This window comes from Balaenoptera borealis (assembly GCF_965194805.1).
Source record: "Balaenoptera borealis genome assembly, chromosome: 18".
Lineage (NCBI taxonomy): Eukaryota > Metazoa > Chordata > Mammalia > Artiodactyla > Balaenopteridae > Balaenoptera > Balaenoptera borealis.
The window spans coordinates 42,830,354-42,855,910 of record NC_138877.1 but is presented as its reverse complement, the minus strand read 5'-3'; the positions used below and the strand labels follow the sequence as shown (position 1 = coordinate 42,855,910).

The 25,557-nt window shown below is 33.5% G+C and overlaps 1 long non-coding RNA gene across 1 annotated transcript; it reads right to left on the bottom strand.

Annotated features, from left to right (window-relative positions):
* Positions 1-2,507: 2,507 nt before the first annotated feature.
* LOC309615961 lies at positions 2,508-5,166 on the bottom strand. Its single transcript, XR_014237180.1, has 2 exons — positions 5,036-5,166; positions 2,508-4,926 (listed from the first exon to the last, which is right to left on the bottom strand). It is a non-coding gene; the product is annotated as an uncharacterized lncRNA (long non-coding RNA).
* Positions 5,167-25,557: the final 20,391 nt, after the last annotated feature.

The following is a 25,557-nucleotide window of genomic DNA, read 5'->3' as shown; positions in this document are numbered from 1 at the left end:
TATTATGCACCCAACATAGGAGCACCTCAATACACAAGGCAAATGCTAACAGCAATAAGGGGAAATTGACAGTAAAATAATAATAGTAGGCAATTTAACACCCTACTTACACCAATGCACAGATCATCCAAACAAAACATAAATAAGGAAACAAAACTTTAAATGACACATTAGAAAAAATGGACCTAATTGATATTTATACAACATTATATCCAAAAACAAGAGAATATATTTTCTTTTCAGGTGCACGTGGAATATTCTCCAGGATAGATCGCACCTTGGGTCACAAATCAAGCCTTGGTAAATTTAAGATAATTGAAATTGTATCAAGCATCTTTTCTGAACACAATGCTATGAGACTACATTTCAATTACAGTAAAAAAAAACTGTCACAAATACAAACACAGGGAGGCTAAACAATACGCTACTAAACAACCAAGACATCACTGAAGAAATTAAAGAGGAAATTAAAAAATACTTAAAACAAATGACAATGAAAACACGATGACACAAAATTTATGGGATGTGGAAAAAGCAGTTCTAAGAGAGAAGTTTATAGCAATAAATCCTACCTCAAGAAAAAGAAATATCTCAAATAAACAACGTAACCTTACACCTAAAGCAATTAGAGAAAGAAGAGCAAAAAAAGCCCAAAGTTAGCAGAAGGAAATAAATCATAAAGATCAGATCAGAAATAAATGAAAAGAAATAAAGGAAACAATAGCAAAGATCAATAAAACTAAAAGCTTGTTCTTTGAGAAGATAAAGAAAACTGATAAACCATTAGCCAGACTCATCAAAAAAAAAAGTGAGAGGACTCAAATCAACAGAATTAGAAATGAAAAAGGAGAAGTTACAACTGACACTACAGAAATACAAAGGATCATGAGAGACTACTACAAGCAACAATATGTCAATTAAATGGACAACCTGGAAGAAACGGACAAATTCTTAGAAAAGTACAACCTTCCAAGACTGAACCAGGAAGAAATAGAAAATATGAAAAGACCAATCACAAACACTGAAATTGCAATGGTGATTAAAAATCTTCCAGCAAAAAACTGTCCAGGGCCGGATGGCTTCACAGCAAATTCTATGAAACATTTAGAGAAGAGCTAAATCTATACTTCTCAAACTCTTCAAAATATAGCAGAGTGAGGAACACTCCTGAACTCATTCTACCAGGCCACCTTCACCGTCATACCAAAACCAGACAAAGATGTCACAAAAAAAACAAAACTACAGGCCGATATCACTGATGAACATAGATGCAAAAATCCTCAACAAAATACAAGCAAACAGAATCCAACAGCACATTAAAAGGATCATACAACATGATCAAGTGGGGTTTATCACAGGAATGTGAGGATTCTTCAATATATGCAAATCAATCAATGTGATACATGATATTAACAAATTGAAGGGTAAAAACTGAATGACATTCTCAAGAGATGGAGAAAAAGCTTTCAACAAAATTCAACACTGATTGATGATAAAAACTCTCCAGAAAGTGGGTATAGAGGGAACTACCTCAACATAATAAGATCCATATATGACAAACCCACATCCAACATCATTCTCAATGGTGAAAAATTGAAAGCACTTCTCTATGATCAGGAAGAAGACAAGAGTGCCCAATCTCAATCTCACCAATATTATTCAACATAGTTTTGGAAATTTTAGCCATGGCAATCAGACAAGAAAAAGAAACAAAAGGAACCCAAATTGGAAAAGAAGAAGTAATACTGTCACTGTTTGCAGATGACATGATCTTAAACATAGAAAATCCTAAAGATGCCACACCAGAAAACTACTAGAGTTAATTAATGAATCTGGTAAAGTATCAGGATACAAAATTAATGCACAGAAATCTCTTGCATTCCTATACACTAACAATGAAGATCCGAAAGAGAAATTAAGGAAACACTCCCGTTTACCTGCAACAAAAAGAAAAAAATACCTAGGAATAAACCTACCTAAGGAAGCAAAAGACCTGTATGCAGAAAAGTATAAGATACTGATGAAATAAATCAAAGATGATACAGATGGAGAGATATACCGTGTTCTTGGATTTTAAGAATTAACATTGTGAAAATGACTATACTAGGCAAAGTAATCTACAGATTCATTGTAATCCCTAGCAAATTACCAATGGCATTTTTCACATAATTAGAACAAAATTTTACAATTTGTATGGAAACACAAAAGATCCTGAATAGCCAAAGCAATCTTCAGAAAGAAAAACAGAGCTGAAGGAATCAGACTTCTTGAGTTCAGACTATGCTACAAAGTTACAGTAATCAAGACAATATGGTACTGGAACAAAAACAGAAATATATCAATGGAAGAGGATAGAAAGCCCAGAGATAAACCTATGTACATATTGCCAACTAATTTATGACAAAGGAGGCAAGAACATACAATGGAGAAGAGACAGCCTCTTCAATAGGTGGTGCTGGGAAAACTGGAAAGCTACCTGTAAAAGAATGAAATTAGAACATTCCCTAAAACCATACACAAAAATAAACTCAAAATGGATTAAAGACCTAAGTGTAAGATCAGACATTATAAAACTCTTAGAAGAACATAGGAAGAACACTCTCTGAAATAAATCACAGGTAGATCCTTTTTGACCACTTCCTAGAATAATGGGAAAAAAACCCAAAAATAAACAAATGGGACCTAGTGAAACTTAAAAGCTTTTGCACAGAAAAGGAGACAATAAACAAGAGGAAAAGGCAACCCTCAGAATGGGAGAAAATATTTGCAAATAAAGCAACTAACAAAGAATTAATCTCCAAAATATACAGCAGCTCATGTACCTCAATATCAAAAAAACAAACAACTCAATCCAAAAATGGGCAGAAGACTTAAATAGACATTTCTCCAAAGAAGACATACAGATTGCCAACAAACACATGAAAAGATGCTCAACATCACTAATCCTTGGAGAAATGCAAATCAAAACCTCAAAGAGGTATCTCCACACACTGGACAGAATGGCCATCATCAAAAATCTAGAAAAAAAAAATGCTGGAGAGGGTGTGGAAAAAAGGAACCCTCCTGCCCTGTTGCTGGGAATGTAAATTGATACAGCCACTATGGAGAACACTAAGGAGGTTCCTTAAAAAACTAAAAATAGAACTACCATACAACCCAGGAATCCCACTACTGGGCCTATACCCAGAGAAAACCATAATTCAAAAAGAAACATGGACCGCAATGTTTATTGCAACACTATTTACAATAACCAGGACATGAAAGCAACCTAAATGTCCATCGACAGATGAATGGATAAATAAGATGTGGCACATATATACAACTGAATATTACTCAGCCATAAAAAGGTACAAAATTGAATTATTTGTAATGAGGTGGATGGACCTAGAACATGTCATACAGAGTGAAGCAAGTCAGAAAGAGAAAAACAAATACTGGATGCTAACGTACATATATGGAATCTAAAAGAACGATAATGATGAACCTAGTGGGAGGGCAGGAATAAATATGCAGACGTAGAGAATGGACTTGAGGACAGAGCAGGGAGAAGGGGAAGCTGTGATGAAATGAGAGAGAAGAATTGACATATATACACTACCAAATGTAAAATGGATGGCTGGTGAGAAGCTGATGCATAGCACAGGGAGATCAGCTTGATGCTTTGTGACGACCTAGAGGGGTGGGATAGGGAGGGTGAGCAAGAGGCTCAAGAGGGATGGGATATGGGGATATATGTATACATGTAGCTGATTCACTTTGTTGTACAGGAAATACTAACGTAACATTGGAAAGTAATTTTACTCCAATAAAGATATTTGAAATTAATTAATTAATTAATTAATTTTAAAAAACTGTTATATTTATGAATAATTAAGAACAATTGAATTTGAAATCAGAAAGTCTATTCACAGTAGCATAAATCAAAATATGTTTGGGCATCAATTTAAAAATGTTGACAGACAAGCCTCTTAGACAGCCTCATCCTAAAGCGGGCAGACAGCAGAAGCAAGAAGAACTACAATCCTGCAGCCTGTGGAACAAAAACCACATTCACAGAAAGATATACAAGATGAAAAGGCAGAGGGCTATATACCAGATGAAGGAACAAGATAAAACCCCAGAAAAACAACTAAATGAAGGGAGATAGGCAACCTTCAAGAAAAATAATTCAGAATAATAATAGTGAAGATGATCCAGGACCTCGGAAAAAGAATGGTGGCAAAGGTTGAGAAGATGCAAGAAATGTTTAACAAAGACCTAGAACAATTTCAAAAAAAAACAAACAGAGATGAAAAACAAAATAACTGAAATGAAAAATACACTAGAAGGAATCAATAGCAGAATAACTGAGGCAGAAGAACAATGAGTGACCTGGAAGACAGAATGGTGGAATTCACTGCTGTGGAACAGGATAAAGAAAAAAGAATGAAAAGAAAGGAAGACAGACTAAGAGACCACTGGGACAACATTAAACACAAGAACATTTGCATTATAGGGTGAATTATAGGGGTCCCAGAAGGAGAAGAGAGAGAGAAATGACCCAAGAAAATATTTGAAGATATTATAGTTAAAAACTTCCCTAACATGGGGAAGGAAATAGCCACCCAAGTCCAGGAAGCTCAGAGAGCCCCAGGCCGGATAACCCAAGGAGAAACATGCCGAGACACATAGTAATGGAACTGGCAAAAATTAAAGACAAAGAAAAATTATTGAAAGCAGCATGGGAAAAACGACAAATAACATACAAGGGAACTCCCATAAGGTTAACAGCTGATTTCTCAGCAGGAAACTATACAACCCAGAAGGGAGTGGCATGATATATTTAAAGTGATGAAAGGAAAGAACCTGCAACCAAGATTACTCTATCCGGCAACGATCTCCTTTAGATTTGATGGAGAAATCAAAAGCTTTACAGACAAGCAAAAGCTAAAAGAATTCAGCACCACCAAACTACCAAACTAGCTCTACAACAAATGCTAAAGGAACTTCTCTAAGTGGGAAACACAAGAAAAGAAAAGGACCTACAAAAATAAACCCAAAACAATTAAGCAAATGGTAATAGGAACATACATATTGATAATTATCTTAAAAGTGAAAGGATTAAATGCTCCAACCAAAAGACACAGGCTTGCTGAATGGATACAAAAACAAGACCCATATATATGTTGTCTACGAGAGACCCACTTCAGAGCTGGGACACATACAGACTGAAAGTGAGGGGATGGAAAAAGATATTCCATGCAAAAGGAAATCATAAGAAAGCTGGAGTAACAGGACTCATATCAGATAAAATAGACTTTAAAATAAAGAATGTTACAAGAGACAAGACGGACACTACATAATGATCAAGGGATCAATCCAAGAAGAAGATATAAAAGTTATGAATATATATGCACCCAACATAGGAGCACTTCAATACATAAGTCAACTGCTAACAGTTATAAAAGAGAAAATCAACAGTAACATAATAATGGTGGAGGACTTTAACACCTGACTTACACCAATGGACAGATCATCCAAACAGAAAATTAATAAGGAAGTACGAGCTCTAAATGACACAATAGACCACATAGATTGCATTCATATTTATAGGACAATCCATCCAAAAACAGCAGATTGCACTTTCTTCTCAAGTGCACACGGAACATTCTCCAGGTTAGATCACATCTTGGGTCACAAATCAAGCCTTGGTAAATTTATGAAAATTGAAATCATACCAATAATCTTTTCTGACCACAATGCTATGAGATTAGAAATCAATTACATGGAAAAAAACGTAAAAAACACAAACACATGGAGGCTAAACAATACGTTACTAAATAACCAAGTGATCACTGAAGAAATCAAAGGGGACATCAAAAACTACCTAGAGACAAATGACAATGAAAACACAACGATCCAAAACCTATGGGATGCAGCAAAAGCAGTTCTAAGAGGGAAGTTTATAGCAATACAATCCTACCTCAAGAAAAAAAAATAAATCTCAAATAAACAATCTAACCTTACATCTAAAGGACCTAGAGAACAGAGAACAAACAAAACCTAAAGTTAGTAGAAGGAAAGAAATCATAAAGATCAGAGCAGAAATAAATGAAATAGAAAAAAAGGAAACAATAGCAAAGATCAATAAAACTAAAAGCTGGTTCTTAGAGAAGATAAATAAAATTGATAAACCATTAGCCAGACTCATCAAGAAAAAGAGGGAGAGGACTCAAATCAATAAAATTAGAAATGTGAAGATAGAAGTACAGCAGACACCACAGAAATACAAATCATCCTAAGAGACTACTACAAGCAACTCTATGCCAATAAAATGGACAACCTGGAAGAAATGGACAAATTCTTAGAAAGGTATAACTTTCCAAGACTGAACCAGGAAGAAACAGAAAATATGAACAGACCAATCACAAATAATGAAATTGAAACTGTGATTAAAAATCTTCCAACAAACAAAAGTCCAGGACCAGATGTCTTCACAGGTGAATTTTACCAAACATTTAGAGAAGAGCTAACACCCACCCTTCTCAAACTCTTCCAAAAAATTTCAGAGGAAAGAACCTTGGCAAACTCATTCTATGAGGCCACCATCATCCTGATACCAAAACCAGAGAATGATACTACAAAAAAGGAAAATTACAGACCAATGTCACTCATGAATACTGATGCAAAAATCCTCAACAAAATACTAGCAAACAGAATCCAATAACACATTAAAGGAATCATACACCATGCTCAAGTGCGATTTATCCAGGGATGCAAGGATTCTTCAATATAAGCAAATCAATCAGTGTTATAAATCATATTAACATACTGAAGAAGAAAAACCATATGATCATCTCAGTAGATGCAGAAAAAGCTTTTGACAAAATTCAACACCCATTTATGATAAAAACTCTCCAGAAAGTGAGCATAGAGGGAACCTACCTCAACATAATAAAGGCCATATACGACAAACCCACATCAAACATCATTCTGAATGGTGAAAAACTGAAAGCCTTTCCTCTAAGATAAGGAACAAGACAAGGATGTCCACTCTCACCACTATTATTCAACATAGTATTGGAAGTCCTAGCCATGGCAATCAGAGAAGAAAAAGAAATAAAAGGAATCCAAATTGGAAAAGAAGAAGTAAAACTGTCACTGTTTACAGATGACATGATACTACACATAGAGAATCCTAAAGATGCCACCAGAAAACTACTAGAACTAATCAATGAATGTGGTAAAGTTGCAGGATACAAAATTAATGCACAGAAATCTCTTGCATTCCTATGCACTAATGATGAAAAATCTGAAAGTGAAATTAAGAAAACACTCCCATTTACCACTGCAACAAAAAGAATAAAATATCTAGGAATAAACCTACCTAAGGAGACAAAAGACCTGTATGGAGAAAATTATAAGACACTGATGAAATAAATTAAAGATGATATAAATAGATGGAGAGATATACCATGTTCTTGGATTGGAAGCACCAACGTTGTGAAAATGACTATACTACCCAAAGCAATCTACAGATTCAATGCACTCCCTATCAAATTACCAATGCCATTTTTTACAGAACTAGAACAAAAAATCTTAAAATTTGTATGGACACTCAAAAGACCCCGAATAGCCAAAGCAGTCTTGAGGGAAAAAAAAACAGAGCTGGAGGAATCAGACTCCCTGAATTTAGATTATACTACAAAGTTACAATAATGCAGACAATATGGTATTGGCACAAAAACAGAAGGATAGATCAATGGAACAGGATAGAAAGCCCAGAGATAAACCCATGCACATATGGTCAACTAATCTATGACAAAGGTGGCAAGGATATTCAATGGAGAAAAAACAGTCTCTTCAATAAGTGGTGCTAGGAAAACTGGACAACTACATGTAAAAGAATGAAATTAGAACACTCCCTAACACCATACACAAAAATAAACTCAAAATGGATTAAAGACCTAAATGTAAGACCAGACACTATAAAACTCTTAGAGGAAAACATAGGAAGAACACTCTTTGACATAAATCACAGCAAGATCCTTTTTGACCCACCTCCTAGAGAAATGGAAATAAAAACAAAAATAAACAAATGGGGCCTAATGAAACATAAAATCTTTTGCACAGCAAAGGAAACTATAAACAAGATGAAAAGACAGCCCTCAGAATGGGAGAAAATATTTGCAAATGAAGCAACTGATAAAGGATTAATCTCCAAAATTTACAAGCAGCTCATGCAGCAGCTCAATATCAAAAAAAACAAACAACCCTATCCAAAAGTGGGCAGGAGACCTAAATAGACATTTCTCCACAGAAGATATACAGATTGCCAACAAACACATGAAAGGATCTTCAACATCACTAATCATTAGAGAAATGCAAATCAAAAATACAATGAGGTATCACCTCACACCAGTTAGAATGGGCATCATCAGAAAATTTACAAACAACAAATGCTGGAGATGGTGTGGAGAAAAGGGAACCCTCTTGCACTGCTGGTGGGAATGTAAATTGATACAGCCACTATGGAGAACACTGTGGAGGTTCCTTAAAAAAGTAAAAATAGAATTACCATATGACCCAGCACTCCCACTACTGGGCATATACCCAGAGAAAACCATAATTCCAAAAGACACATGCACCCCAATGTTCATTGCAGCACTATTTACAATAGCCAGGACATGGAAGTATCCTAAATGCCCATCGGCAGATGAATGGATAAAGAAGTTGTGGTACATATATACAGTAGAATATTACTCAGCCATAAAAAGGAACGAAATTGGGTCATTTGTAGAGACGTGGATGGATCTAGAGACTGTCATACAGAGTGAAGTAAGTCAGAAAGAGAAAAACAAATATCATATATTAACACATGTATGTGGAACCTAGAAAAATGGTACAGATAATCTGGTTTGCAGGGCAGAAATAGAGACACAGATGTAGAGAAATAACGTATGGACACTTAGGGGGGAAAGTGGCGGGGGCGGTTGGTTGTGTGATGAATTGGGAGGTTAGGTATATATATATATACACTATATACACGTATATACACTATATGTGTAAAATGGATAACTAATAAGAGCCTGCTGTATAAAAAAATAAATAAAATAAAATTCCAAAAAAAAATGTTTACATGTTTGGTATTCCTAAAACTGCAATATATTGCTGAAAGAAAAATAAAGATAGAAATAAATACAAAGCTGTGCTATGTCCCTGGATTGGATTTTTATACTAGTAATTTCCCCCAAATTGGTCTTTAAATTTAGTACAAACTGAAAGATACACAACAAACTTGTTTTTTGAAGGAATTGACAATTTCTTGAATCTCAGAAAGTGAATTAGTACATTTTGATTAGATTTATAATAATTACTTCAAATCAGTTTGAAGGGATTTTGGAAGTACGTAAAGAAGTTAATGTGTATCTTGGGAAGGTAAAGGTCTGAGTGTGGTTAATATATGAACAGCAACTCCTAACAAAATAGAATGAGAATTGAATGAAGTCAGAAAGTCTGTTTTGAAGAGAGGCAAAGTCATAAAATGCAGAAAATATATATTAGTAAAATTTTCTAGAGAGCAATTGTCCAGATATGTCAAATTATTTAAAGTGTACATACTCTTTAGTATAATCATTCTTCTAGAGTTTAATACGAGGATGTATTCACATGAGTTTTCATATTCTATTTGCATAACAGAAGTATTAACTGAAATAATGAAAAATTGAAGCAACTTAAATGTTATGTAATATGGAAATGGTGAAATAACAATAGAGTTCTGGGTGTAAAATAAAGGAATATATACAAAACTATGTCTCAGGAATTTCTTATATATTATTATAAAAATCTGGCTATGGGGAATTATGTGTATTATACCTTGAAATAAATTTATAAATAAGAAATATTTTATAATTCACCCTATAGAGCAAAAAGCTGGTTATAGAATTTTCCAGGGATTTCAAAAAGGTTATTTGTAGATTTTGCTTTTGTTTTTGTTTTTTTGCCTATTCTGGATTTTATAAAGTGTCTACAAATACCATGCTACCTTTAGTAGTAATAATAGGTACAGTACAGTATAGATTTATGAAGCTCAGATTGGGCTTTTCCAGATAATTTAACTATCATGCTTTTTCAGTTTTGAAGGACAAAATTAGTTGAAAACGAATAAGGGAACAATTTTTCTATTTTGTTAAATATGTAAAAAATACTTTGTTCTTGAAAACATTAAAATATTGGTTTTAATTCATGTTTATCATATGCATTTTCAAAATTAAAGTTTATAATTATTTTACTTTCAAAAGTGAACTTTGTCTGGTGTCAGAATCCAGTATTGTTTTGTTATTTCTAAAATCTTTTGTATAAAATCTTATGGATAATTGAATCTTGCATATTTCTGAATGGAAAGCTTGAGTGCTTAAAATCTTACTTATGAGCCTTCTGTAACAAGTCTTTAGTATTCTGCGATGTGCATTTCGATTACTAAACTTAATGTTGTCTCTTCTTTTTCCCTCTTTTTTTTGCTCTTTCTTTCTTATTTAAACATTTTAATTTGCTATATTTCATGAATTTTAATATTAACTATTTAATATATAGAACAATGAAACAATAGAACCATGTATCAACCACTCAAATTAGATTATATATGTATCATTAATTAATATTATGTCATATTTCCTTTAGATACTTTTTTTTAAAGCAATAGTATATTATGTACAATTGAAGCACCTTTGCTCTCTCTGTGTTCTCACTACTGCTTTCTGGGTGTTTCTTTGCATCTTTGCCATCCATTTTTTAATGATACATGCATTATAAAACTTTTTATGATGCTTGTGTGCCTTTGTAAACAATGTTTCTATGTAAGTGTATATATATAAAGTCATACACACATACTGTATTATTTTTCTGCAAGTTGATCACATCTGAGCAAAGTATTTTTGAGATATAACTGTGTTGATAAAAGGTTGATACAGTTAAACTCATTTTAACTGACATGTAATAGTAGATGGTATAATCTATGCTTGACACATATAAATAAAAGAAAACCAAACATTTCTTATTGTTAATTTTATATTTCTTGGGCTTCCTTAATAACAAACTGACATATTTATTTTCCTTTATATTCTCACATCAACTTGCTCATTACAAGTTAAAATGATATGAGGCACCAAGTGTTATGCCAATCCTCTTCACATTCAAATGTGCATATTCTGTAAATGATAAAACCTGCAAAACACTCTGATGACCCTACCTTGCAATTATGACAGTTACTCAAGAAACATGATAACGATTATTGCGCTTAACAATGCTGTTTTTTTCCTACACATACTTTTTGTTTGCTTACTTTCTTGCCTCTTGTTTGTTGCTTTGTCTTCTCCAGAAGAGTGTTACAGAAGTACGCATCCAATATAACAACCACTTTTTAATGTCCTAATTGTATTATTTTTCTCAGGCAAGTTCATTTTTGAAAATATTTAAATAGAAAATCTATGTTAAAGATAAAATATTTAAATGTGGCATTATTTTCCTCCATATTAGATAGAGTGTTAGGAAAGCTTTTCTTGCAAAAATCATAATGTGATTTTATGAACAGATGTTTGATATTGTAATAATTACCATGGACTTGTAAATACTGTTATGTTTGAATCATCTGATCTGAAACTATATTCTATGCTTTTAAAATTAAATGTCATAATTAATCTTATCTTTATATTCTTCCATGACCCAATTTATGGACCTAACCTGTCTCAGCATCTCTGAGCTGAATGGATATCTGGTCCCTGAACACCTGGTGCCTGATTTATGGTGACATGAAAATTATGTATTTATTTAATCTATTCGAACCAACATTTTTTATTCTAAGAAAAAAATAAATTTTTGGCATAAGTATATGTTAAGTAAAGGTTGTTTTCCTAAAAGGCTAGTGGGAACTCATATTAAAACTGTCATTTTAAAAAATGATGTGAGGATTTCAAAATTTCCCATGAACTCTTTTTTTAGATCTTCATGAAATATTTGTCCCTTGATAAGTCATACATGTATCTCAGTTAATTCTTCTCATTTTTATTGTTGTTAGTGGTCCCTAGGATAGTAGAAAGAATGATATTGAATAAGTGAGGGCAAAGTTGTCATAAGAACAAACAGTGAAAGTATATAGGATAACAAATTTTTTTTTTTGATGGAATTCTAGATTCATTTAGCTGGTTCATAATCAGTCACTGAGAGTTATATATTTCCATATTTTCCTTCTCCATATATAAGAAGTTATCTTGCTATCTTGGTTTGAAAAGTCAATATCCTTTCCAAGTACCTCATTATCACAAACTAATTTAGTCCCTGAAAAAATATGACTTCTTTAAGAAATAAGATGCTTTCTCATGATGTAGAAATCCAAATTTTATAATACTTTTTTTTTGATAAAAACAATTGTGTATTAGTTACCTGCTCTAAGACATGCAGGGCATAAAAAACTGTAATTTGAATTTAATGATTCTTTTCTTTCTCTGCATGAAACACTGTACTACTTACTCTTTAGAGAAAGCAGTCATTTAATATGAAATTAGTGAATGCTGACTCTTTGTACAGTTCCAGACTTTGTATTTATCAAAAGATCGCTCCTCAGCCTTTAGGATATTTTGTAAATGGCAACACTATTTTTCACATTCTGACTACTGAGAAACTTAATTTCAGTGGCTTTTACTCAAGTATAAAAATATGTAGAATAATTTTTCCCCTAAAATAAATATTAGGGTGGAAAATAAATAAATATTTCAGGTACTTTCCTCAAACCCTTCGGATACAATCATCCAAGGATGTTTATAATATCAAAATACTTTCAGGTAAGCTATATCCTTTCTTGTCTCCATTAAAAGCCATTGTCACATAGCATGTAACATGCAAAATTCAATGGAATTATTTGTAACCCAGATATCTTGCCTAACCTTCAGCCTAATTCAGTAATACCTCTGTAATATTCCTTGCAAGCATAACTTCTCATTTAATCTATTTTTCATAAATCTGGATATTGATAACAGTAGCCGAAACTTGTATAACACTCTGGAGTTGCTAAACACTACATAGGTGATACCCTGTTTAATTCAGCCTTCACTTGAGATGAGGAATCCTGGGAAATTATCTCTACTGCACAGTTGAGGAAATTAGTCCTCTAAAGAATTATTGATTTTTCACAAGGCTAAACATTATCAAATGTCAAGGCTGGGAATAAAGTGCAAGCCTAAAGATCTTATAATTATACCATGTGATTTTTCTGTGTGTGAACTGGTCATAGAGAGCTTCTACTTCCATTGATTCTACTAACATCTACTTGCTGTTATAAAAATATATCAATTATACATGTCTTGCCAAAATCTCTCTCTGATGTTACAGACTAGATGGGAATTTTTACTTTGCTATGGCTAGGAAATCAAGTGACAGGTTCCTAGTTGCAAGCCCCCCCCCCCCCAATATCTGTTCTCCCATTTCTCCATGTTAATAGTTTTAGCTGAGCACAGCCTGCTGGTCTGAAGAATTCATTTCCTACATTACCTTGTTGTGTTCCCTTTTCCCACTGCCTTTCCCTTCTGATGTGTCACCCACTTTAGTTTCCAGCTCCGAAATCTCTCTGGACAGTATACTTTGGCCTCATCACCACAGACTTTTCCATCCTTCAGGTCATCTTCATCTCCTTCTGAAAAATTTTACAGCTTTTAACTGTTATCACTCTCTTCATTGTTGTTCCTCTTCCTCTATTTTAACTAGGGCACTCATGTGAAAAAAAAAAACAACTTTTTTTTCCCACCGTTTAATAGTCATCCCTCACCTTCAGGATAAACTCCAATTCCTATATATGCCTTACAAGACCTACCATCATTTGAGCCTTTTTCTTGTTATTTGCAACAGATTTTGCCATACTCCCCTCAGATACTCTATAATTCATCCCTGCACAATTATTTTCAAATCCTCCAAAGTACAACCTCTTTCACTAGCCCCAAGTCTTTATACAATCTTATTCTCTCCTTGGATCTATCTGCATTTCTCTTATCACCATAGTTTTCTAACTCTCCCACATCCTTCAGTATTTATTCACTTCCTGATAGCAATGTGTTTCTCTTGTTTACTGGCTAGTTTAGGTGACCCTTTTATGTAAATTCTTTGTTCCTCTGTCATAGCACTAATTACTGTTGGTTGCATTACAGTCAATGTATCAACCCCTCATCTTTAAAAGACTAAAGTCTCTTTATGTACATTGACTATATTTTATTATTTCACTGTAAATATCCTATGTCCAGCTCAGTGTGTGGCAGAAATTCAACATTCAATAGATATTTGTTGAGTTAATATAAAAATGAAAGAATGGAATTTTCTTAGTTTGCTTGGACTTCTGTAACAGAATACCACAGACTAGGTGGCTTGCACACAAAAAAATTATTTCTCACATTCCTGGAGACTGGCAACTCCAAGATCAAGGTGATAGCAGATTTGATGTCTGGCTTCCTGGTTTGCAGATGGCCATCTTTTTCTTTTATCTGCGCATAGCAAAGAGCAGAGAGTGAAACAAGCTCTCCAGTCTCGTAAAAGCACTGATCTCATTCATGGGGGTTCCACGTTTGTGACTTAATTACAGCCCAAAGGCACACCTACTAACACCATCACATTAAGGGTTAGTCTTTCAAGATATGCATTTTGAGAGAACACAAGCGTTCAGTACGTAAGATAAATCATTATTACGTTTGAGAAAGTTTTTTAAACAATGGAAAATAGTACTCCCCAGCTGTATGTCTAACTCTTTAAAGAAAATGTTTTCATTACCTTTAGCCAAATTTAAAAAAAAAAAAAAAAGGACATCATTCACTTGAATATGTTAGATTTTGGGGACTTTGTAACTTGTGGTGCTCAGAGCTGATCTTGCTAGATCCAGTGTTATCTGAGCAGGGTTGACAGCTATGAAGCCTTCTCTACTTTAATATGGACACTGTGGTTGTATTAATTCTAAGTCAAAATTGCCTTTCTGACAGCCCTGTCATGCTACTGATGTATATTCCACTTGTAGTAAACTTTAACTCCAGGTCTATTTCACTTAAACTGTTAGAAATTCACAACTCACCTGTCCTGTAGTTTGCATTTGGTTCCTGAATTTAAGTTCAGCAATAAATTAGGAAATGAATTATTCAATATTGTCAGTAGCTCATATTGCTGTTCTTGTTTTCTACTCTAAAGGCATCCAGTGATACTTGGTGAATTTTGAATATAATGTTCCTTCACAGTTTTTTTTTTTTTTTCTATTGCTGCAGTCATGAAAGGTATGTAGTATGCTGAGCCACCAAATACTTCGCTTCTGCTTTTGCTTTACCAGGCATTGAAAATATGGACTTTGACCTTGCTAAACTGTTCAATTATCTAGTGACTCTTCTGTTTCCTTTAAGAAATTTGTGTGACAAAGATTGAAGTTTGCAATAGTTTCCATACCTCTGACTGCCTTTCATCTGAGGAAAACTCACATTGAGAATTCTGAAACGGCTATTCTTAAAACTTATGCATGATTTTTTGCTTTACTCTTCTGTCAAACAACTTTCTTTTATTCCTAAAGTAATGCTTATTAGAACTTGGGTTTTCAAAATAAATATTTTCACATTTTTATGAAAATGTTTCAGTGCTAGATATCATACTAATAAAATGCAATGGCCTATATTATCTAAAAAGAGGAAATGTACATATATATGTCATATGTATATCTCACAGGTATTGTAAACTTTAAAGATAGATATTTCAGGATTCCTGCTGATTAATATGTGAGAGTGACATTATTAGACTCCTGTTATAATTTAGTAGTTAAAGCCCCTTTGAATGGAAAAATAAATAAATAAAAAATAAAAAAAAAAACAGGCCAGCGGCTAAAAGTCATGATTCTTGCTCTTGCTCACTAAAGATATAGGAAAAAAATAATAATAATAAAACCCTAAAACTTGAATTTTAATTTCTTCCAAGAATTCTTTGTTATAATGTGGAGTTGGTAAAATATTTGGTGATTTAGTGAGGGATGTTTTTCATTGAGATTTTCATTTCAATTTAATGTCTTTACTTCTCTCTCTCTCTCTCTCCATATATATGTGTATACACATATATATATATACACACACATACACATATACACACACACACATATATATATACTTTTATCTGTGTACCTATATCTATATGTGTATCTCTGTAAAGTAGAATAAATTTTCAACTAATTATGAGAGAGTATATGTATCACAGTTGCTAAATGATCATTTGACTTTAATTATTTGGCAAAAAGATGGGAATACCTACAATTTCAATGATTTAATAAGAAGTACAAATGGACTACTTAATCATGGGTCTGTCTCAACAATCAACCAGGGTGAAAAGGTGACATAAATCTTCTAGAAATAAAGCATCTTTATGTTAAAATCATGTCTCTGTTTTATTTTGAATTGTCTCTATTATATATGTTGGCTTACTGATGACTTAGAGGGGAAAAGGAGTAAAATAATCATAAGGAATACATACACTACTGAAATAAGGTGGGTTTTTTTTTTTTTGCCATTTTCTTAGACAAAGGCACACTTTCAAGTACCTATATCTATTTGTAACCATAAGTTAACTGAAATTAAAATATGAAAACAAAATCAATGCAAAAATTGCACTGGACAGATTACAGAGGCAAGGAAGTCTTTTTCCAAGGTCACTGAAATAAAAGAGAGAGGTCAGAACTCAGTTTGAGTTCAACTCCACTGAAACAAAAGCCTGGAGAGTTTTTAAGACCTGGAGTTAGGGGATTTTAGGCTATTTGTGTTTCCGAATTGGCTTTACCAAAATGAAAAGTAAACTTTCCCTCATATCTTCATATCAGGAGGTAGTTTCACAGTTTGGTGTTAGCCTACCAAAGTTATGTTCCTTGAGAAAGACATTCCTATTTTGTAAACTAGCAAGAAGCTTTAAAAAGATTTACATCTCAAAGGAGCAGAGAAAGAATTTCCAAGTATAGGTTTTCTAAAGCAAAGGCTCTAAGAAAAAGAATGTAAGGGGACTGGTGTCAGGAAGAGTCCTGCCCAAAATTTAGTTAAGTTGTGGGGAATATTAAGCCAATCTTGGTCAAGGAACATTCAAAATCTCTTTACTCCTGTGAAATTTTATCTAATCATTCTAATCCACAATTCTTTCCCTTCTATCAGTTCGTGGAACTAAGTCACAGTGGTATTCCACATGCTGAAACAGCTTACAAACATTTTTGATTGGGGTACATTGTTTAAAATATTTTAGTTTGAATTTCTTTCAACAGGAATGGAGTCTCAAGTTCACAATCATTCCCACCAGTACTTAATATTTTATAACCATCTGATTTCCTAATTTCAATCATCTGCTATGTCCCTAAAGGCATTTGAATTTAAAACCACTGAAATTCACTTGAGCTTTAATACTTTTAGCGTTGTTAGTTGCTGTATTATTCAGGGTTTTACAGAGAAATGGAATCAATTGTCTGTTTATACAAAGAGAAAAAGATCTATTTTAAGGAATTGACTCATACAGTTATGACAAGACCAAAATGTGTAGAGCAGACCAGCAGGGTGGAATTTCAGGCAGAATTTGATCTTGAACTCTTGAGTCTGAAGGCAGACTAGAGGAGAATTCTTTTCTCTTCAGGGGACCTGTCTTTTCTCTTAAGACCTTCAATTGACTGCATAAGGCCTACCCACATTATGGAGCATATTCTGCTTTACTTGGGGATCATTAATAAAGGCAATTATCTAATGCTATCCTCTAAGAAAATTGATTACATAAGGTATAAGTAAGATTAAGGCCACTTAGATTCTTGAACATCTAAAAATAGTGTTTATTAAAACAATAATTTTCAATGCAGTTAATTTAAAAAGAGAGTCAAAAATTCAAACTAACAAATAGTTCTTGTCAACTTTTCAAAAGCAAGGTGTGTAAAACATTAACAGCTTACTAGTGAATGTCATATTTTACTTTTTTCTTGTCTGTATATTTTTTTCTTTAAAATATTTTAAACATCATAGCGCTATGTCTAATAGTGAAAATCCTGCTTAATCCCCAAAGCGTATCCCCCCAAACCAACGTTATCCAGTTAGTACAGAATCTTAGCAGATGGATTGTACAAAGAAATACACAGCTAAGCCAATACACATCTGTATTGTAAACAATTCCAGAGTATATGTATTGTTTTATACTTCATTTTTCAATTGGTAGGTGATTAACATCCTTCCTGTCATAAGATATATATCTACTTTTTTAAGAGCTGCATGTGACTTTTTTGAGAATTAAGTTAAATTTAAACTATTTTCATTATTTAACATTTCAGTCATCTACATATTGTTTCTTTGCAGACAGTATTGCAAATAACATCCTTATGCATATATCTTCAAGCAGCATACTTTTACATATGAATTTTACAATTGTACAGGTTATTTCACTATATATGTTTAGTATGGAAAATAACAATTCATCACAAAATAGAAGTTTTGGAAAGGCAATGTTATGGTACTTGAAGGTTCAAATTAACTTTGACATATTTACTGGCAAACCACTTATTGTTTCTTACATTGTTGCTGGTATTATAATTTAAAAATATCTACATAAAATTCTACCTATTCTTGTTTTCCAAATTATCAGTCTATTCAACTTTGCTGTTCGTGTAATTCATAAATTTCTTTTCATAAAAACATAAAATCTCTTCACCTTTGATTAAATAAACCTCCTCAGCTAATTCTTTTTTTTTAATAGATATTTATTGGAGTATAATTGCTTCACAATACTGTATTAGTTTCTGTTGTACAACAAAGTGAATCAACCACATGCATACATATATCCCCATATCCCTTCCCTCTTGAGTCTCCCTCCCACCCTCCCTATCCCACCCCTCTAGGTCATCGCAAAGCACCAAGCTGATCTCCCTGTGCTATGCAGCTGCTTCCCACTAGCTATTTTACATTTGGTAGTGTATATATGTCCGTGCTGCTCTCACTTCTACCCAGCTTCCCCCTCCCCAACCCATGTCCTCAGGTCCATTCTCTACGTCTATATCTTTATTCCTGCCCTGCCACTAAGTTCATCAGTACAATTTTTTTTTTTTTAGATTCCATATCTATGCATTAGCATAAGGTATTTGTTTTTCTCTTTCTGACTTACTTCACTCTGTATGACAGATCAAGATCCATCCACCTCACTACAAATAATTCAATTTCATTTATTTATTTTTCATATACCACTGCATCTTTATTCATTATAAAACATAGGTATATTCTTTCATCTCCACCTAATTGTTAGAGAGGAGATGAATAAAAGTTGAGACAAGCCTAATAAATTGTACAGCAAGAGATAAGGGAAAAGAAGAATGCAGTAGGGTTACTTACTATGGCATGTTTCGAGCTGATCACCAAATTACCCTTAAATTCAGAGTAAACTTACTATAACACCACTAAAAGTGTATATAGTATTGTTTTTTTCTCTTTCCACTGAAATTTGTCCTCATCAATTCGTCATAGAATTATTTATTTCTTGTTCATTTATTTATTTAAATTAAGACATTGTTTTTTTTTAATAAATTTATGTATTTAATTTTTTTTTTATTTTTGGCTGTGTTGGGTCTTTGTTACTGCGTGCGGGCTTTCTCTAGTTGCGGCGAGCGGGGGCTACTCTTCATTGCAGTGCGCGGGCTTCTCATTGCGGTGGCTTCCCTTGTTTCATAGCACAGGCTCTAGGTGCGCGGGCTTCAGTAATTGTGGCTTATGGGCTCTAGAGCACAGGCTCAGTAGTTTTGGTGCCCGGGCTTAGTTGCTCTGTGGCATGTGGGATCTTCCCAGACCAGGGATCGAACCCGTGTCCCCTGCATTAGCAGTCAGATTCTTAACCACTGCGCCACCAGGGAAGCCCTTAAGATTTTATTTTTTTACAGCAGTTTTAGGATCACATAAAATTGAGGGTAAGGTGCATATATTTCCCACATACCCCTTCCCTGATACATGCATAGCTTCATCATTATCAAAACCACTCACAAAGTGTTACAACTGTGAGAAATGATCAATCTACATTAACACATCATAATCACCTGGAGTCCAAGGTTACATTATAATTACCCTTGGTGTTGTATATTCTGTGGGTTCAGACAAAAGTATGATATACGTTCATCATTATGTTATCATACAGAGTATTTTCACTGCCCTAAAATCCTCTATGCTTGACCTATTCATACCCACTATCCCCAACCCCTGGCAGCCATGATCTTTTCACTTTCTCCAGATTTTTGCTTATTCCAAAAGGTTATACAGCTGAAACCTAACATTATGAAGCCTTTTCCAGTTTGGCTTCTTTCTCTCCTCTTTTCATGTCTTCATAGTTCATTTCTTTTTAGTGCTAAATAATATTCCACTGTCTAGGTATACCAGAGTTTATTCATTCATGTATGGACGGACATCTTGGTTGCTTCCAAGTATTGGCAATTACAAATGAAGCTTCCAGAACCTCCATGGGCAGGTTTTGTGTGGACATAATTTTTCAACTCCTTTGGGTAAATACCAAGGAGAATGATTACTGGATCATATGGTGAAAGTATGTGTAGTATTGTCAGAAACTTTCAACTGCTGAATGGATGCAAAAACAAGACCTGTATATATGCTGCCTTCAAGAGACCCACTTCAGACCTAGGGACACATACAGACTGAAAGTGAGGTGATGGAAAAAGATATTCCATGCAAATGGAAATCAAAAGAAAACTGGAGTAGCAATTCTCATATCAGAAAAAATAGACTTTAAAGTAAAGACTGCTACAAGAGACAAAGAAGGACACTACATAATGATCAAGGGATCAATCCAAGAAGAAGATATAACAATTGTAAATATATATGCACCTGACATAGGAGTACCTCAATACATAAGACAAATGCTAACAGCCATAAAAGGGGAAATTGACAATAACACAATAATAGTAGGGGACTTTAACACCCTTCTTTCACCAATGGACAGATCAGCCAAAATGAAAATAAATAAGGAAACACAAGCTTTAAATGATACATTAAACAAGATGTACTTAACTGATATTTATAGTACCTTCCATCCAAAAACAACAGAATACACTTTCTTCTCAAGTGCTCATGGAACATTCTCCAGGATAGATCATATGTTGGGTCACAAATCAAGCCTTGGTAAATTAAGAAAATTGAATCGTATCAAGTATCTTTTACAACCACAATGCTATGAGACTAGATATCAATTACCAGAAAAAATCTGTCAAAAATACAAACACATGGAGGCTAAACAATATATTATTTAATAACCAAGAGATCACTGAAGAAATCAAAGAGGAAATCAAAAAATACCTAGAAACAAATGACAGTGTAAACATGATGACCCAAAACCTACGGGATACAGCAAAAGCAGTTCTAAGAGGGAAGTTTATAGCAATAAATCCTACCTCAAGAAACAAGAAACATCTCAAATAAACAACCTAACCTTACACCTAAAGCAATTAGAGAAAGAAGAACAAAAATCCCCACAGTTAGCAGAAGGAAAGAAATCATAAAGATCAATCAGAAATAAATGAAAAAGAAATGAAGGAAACAATAGCAAAGATCAATAGAACTAAAGGCTGGTTCTTTGAGAAGATAAACAAAATTGATAAACCATTAGCCAGACTCATCAAGAAAAAAAGGGAGAAGACTCAAATCAATAGAATTAGAAATGAAAAAGGAGAATTAACAACTGACACTGCAGAAATACAAAGCATCATGAGAGATTACTACAAGCAACTCTATGCCAATAAAACGGACAACCTGGAAGGAATGGACAAATTCTTAGAAAAGTACAACCTTCCAACACTGAACCAGGAAGAAATAGAAAATATAAACAGACCAATTACAAGCACTGAAATTGAGACTGTGATTAAAAATCTTCCAACAAACAAAAGTCCAGGACCAGATGGCTTCACATGCAAATTCTATCAAACAATTTCATTTCTTTTTATAGCTGAGTGATATTCCATTGTATATATGAGCCACATCTTCTTTAGCCACTCATCTGTCAATGGACATTTAGGTTGTATTTGTTTTTCTCTTTCTGACTTACTTCACTCTGTATGACAGACTCTAGGTCCATCCACCTCACTACAAAAAACTCAATTTCGTTTCTTTATATGGCTGAGTAATATTCCACTGTATACATGTGTCACATCTTCTTTATCCATTCAGCTGTCGATGGACACTTCAGTTGCTTCCATGTCCTGGCTACTGTAAATAGTTCTGCAATTAACATTGTGGTGCATGTCTCTTTTTGAATTTTGGTTTTCTCAGGATATATGCCTAGTAGTGGGATTGCTGGCTCTGGTAGTTCTATTTTTAGCTTTTTAAGGAACCTCCATACTGTTCTCCATAGTGGTTGTATCAATTTACATTCCCACCAACCGTGCAGGAGGGTTGCCTTTTTAACAATACCCTTTCCAGCATTTATTGTTTCTAGATTTTTTTGATAATGGCCATTCTGACTGGAGTGAGGTGATAACTCATTGTAGTTTTGATTTGCATTTCTCTAATAATTAGTGATGTTGAGCACCTCTTCATGTGCCTCTTGACCATCTGTATGTTTTCTTTGGTGAAATGTTTATTTAGGTTTTCCACCCATTTTTACTTTGGCTTTTTTTTTTTTTTTTTTGATATTGAGCTCAATGAGCTGTTTGTATATTTTTGAGATTAATCCTTTGTCCATTGTTTCATTAGCAGATATTTTGTCCCATTCTGAGGGTTGTTTTTTCATCTTGTTTATGGGTTTCCTTTGCTGTGCAAAAGTTTTTAACATTAACTAGGTCCCATTTGTTTATTTTTGCTTTTATTTTCATTACTGTAGGAGGTGGGTCAAAAAAGATCTTGCTGTGGTTTATGTCAAAGAGTATTTTTCCTATGTTTTCCTCTAAGACTTTTATAGTGTCTGGTCTTAAATTTAGGTTTTTAATCCATTTGGAATTTACTTTTGTGTATGGCGTTAGGTAGTGTTTTTATTTCATTCTTTTACATGTAGCTGTCCAGTTTTCCCAGAACCACTTATTGAAGAGGATGTCTTTTCTCCATTGTATGTTTTTGTCTCCTTTGTCATAAATTAGGTGACCATATGTGTGTGGGTTTATCTCTGGGATTTCTATCCTGTACTGTTGATCTATATTTCTGTTCTTGTGCATTTTCCATACTGTCTTGATTACTGTAGCTTTGTAGTATAGTTTGAAGTCAGGTAACCTGATTCCTTCAGCTCCGTTTTTCTTTCTCAGGATTGCTTTGGCTATTTGGGGTCTTTTGTGTTTCCATGAACAAAATACTATCAAATGGAATCCAACAACATATTAAAAAGATCATACACCATGATCAAGTGGGATTTTTCCCAGTGATGCAAGGATTCTTCAATATATGCAAATCAATCAATGTGATACACCATATTAACAAATTAAGGAATAAAAACCTTATGATCATCTTAGTAGATGCAGAAAAAGCTTTCAACATATTCAACACCCATTTATGATAAAAACTCTCCAGAAAATGGGCATAGAGGGAATCTACCTCAACATAATAAAGACCATATATGACAAACCCACCGCAAACATTATACTCAATGTGAAAAACTGAGAGCATTTCCACTAAGATGAGGAACAAGACAAGTATGTCCAATCTTGCCACTCTTATTCAACATAGTTTTGGAAGTCCTAGCCACAGCAATCAGAGAAGAGAAAGAAATAAAAGGAAATACAAATTGGAAAACAAGAAGTAAAACTGTCACTGTTTGCAGATGATATGATACTATACATAGAAAATCCTAAAGATGCCACCAGAAAGCTACTAGAACTAGTCAATGAATTTAGTAAAATACCAGGATACAAAATTAATGCACAGAAATCTCTGGCTTTCTTATACACTAACAATGAAAAATCAGAAAGAGAAATTAAGGAAACAATCCCATTTACCATCAAAACTAAAATAATAAAATACCTAAGGTGGTTAAAGACTTGTACTCAGAAAACTCTAAAACACTGATGAAAGAAATCAAAGATGACATAAACAGATGGAGAAATATACCATGATTTTAGATTGGAAGAATCAATATTGTCAAAATGACTACACTACCCAAAGCAATCTACAGATTCAATGCAATCCCTATCAAAATACCAATGGCATTCTTCACAGAATTAGAAAAAATAATTTTGCAATTTGTATGGAAACACAAAATGTCCTCAGCTAATTCTTATACTATTACGACCCAAGCTGTTTAATACAAGACTTTCTGAAATCCTGTGTGCTGAACATAGATTTTTTTCCCCTGATCCTTCAGAAAGGAGAATTGAGTTGGAAAATAAAAGGTTTGATTTTGATCATCTTGAGTTAGAATTAATAACTCTTCTTCAAAATGGTTTTACATGTATGCAATGTTGTCAATATATTTATGAAATAAAAAATCCAACAGTTACTAATTGCATATTCTTAAAAAAGAACTTCTTTATCTGTTATAATTTTATACTTCATTAAAGCTCTTTTGTGTATATCATACTCTTATCATCAAAGAATATCTGTAGCTCATTAACTATCTTGAAATGACAAATTACTTTCTTTCTTTGACTACAAGTTTTTCTCCTTTTTATCTGTAAGCAGTTTTCTTTCAAGATTACATTTAATCTTTTTTACCCTTTAAATGATTTACTTCTTAACTAACAGAACAACTTCATAATTAAATGTTTTCACAGGAAAAAAAGATTATCTGTTTTGCTGAAGAGCATGGATATAGATTGGCCCACTGTATAAGACGTCTTTATTACCAACAGTATGGAAATGGAAATGCAAGGGAGATTATGAATACCAAAATAATCTTTAAGCCTGATTAATAAAAATGCTTTTAAATTTTAAATTTTAATGGACTTGAGATTTTCATATTTATTTTTACTATGGTTAAGCCACATAGTTGAACTCTGTCCCACTGATAACGTTGAAGAATATTGTCATGCCTAAATAATTTTAATAAAAGGAAAAGAGTTCTGCCATGTTGTCAGTAAATGATAACATCTTTCTGTTTACAAATTTTGTGTTCTTGACTTTCAAGTTTAAATGTTGTCTGGATCTCAATAGCAATGTCAACAACTAAACATACCAGATTTCACAGAGCAGTTCCAACATGTAAGTTGGTAGCCAAGTTAGAAAGAACCAACCAAAGTCTAAACCTCAAAACAAACTGGGATATAGACTGGCCACTGATGAGCAAATCAATCTGTTCCATATTTGAAAATGGATTGAAGGGCACAGGTGTGCATCATTATGGTAGGAAACTATATATTTTATTTAATACTGGTGGGGCAAACTTGCTTTTATTCTTTCTCATGTTAGTCTTTATCTAACTGCTTGTCAAGAATGCAAAGTAATCCAGATTTTAACCAGTGACATATACAACTAGTAAGTAGTTCATATAACATCTCAGGGATATTCAACTTAAATTTAAAATTAGTGTCTCCTAATTTTCAAAATTATGTGTCTCTGTCTGATGATGCACTATATAATATATAACATTAATTCATTATTTAGC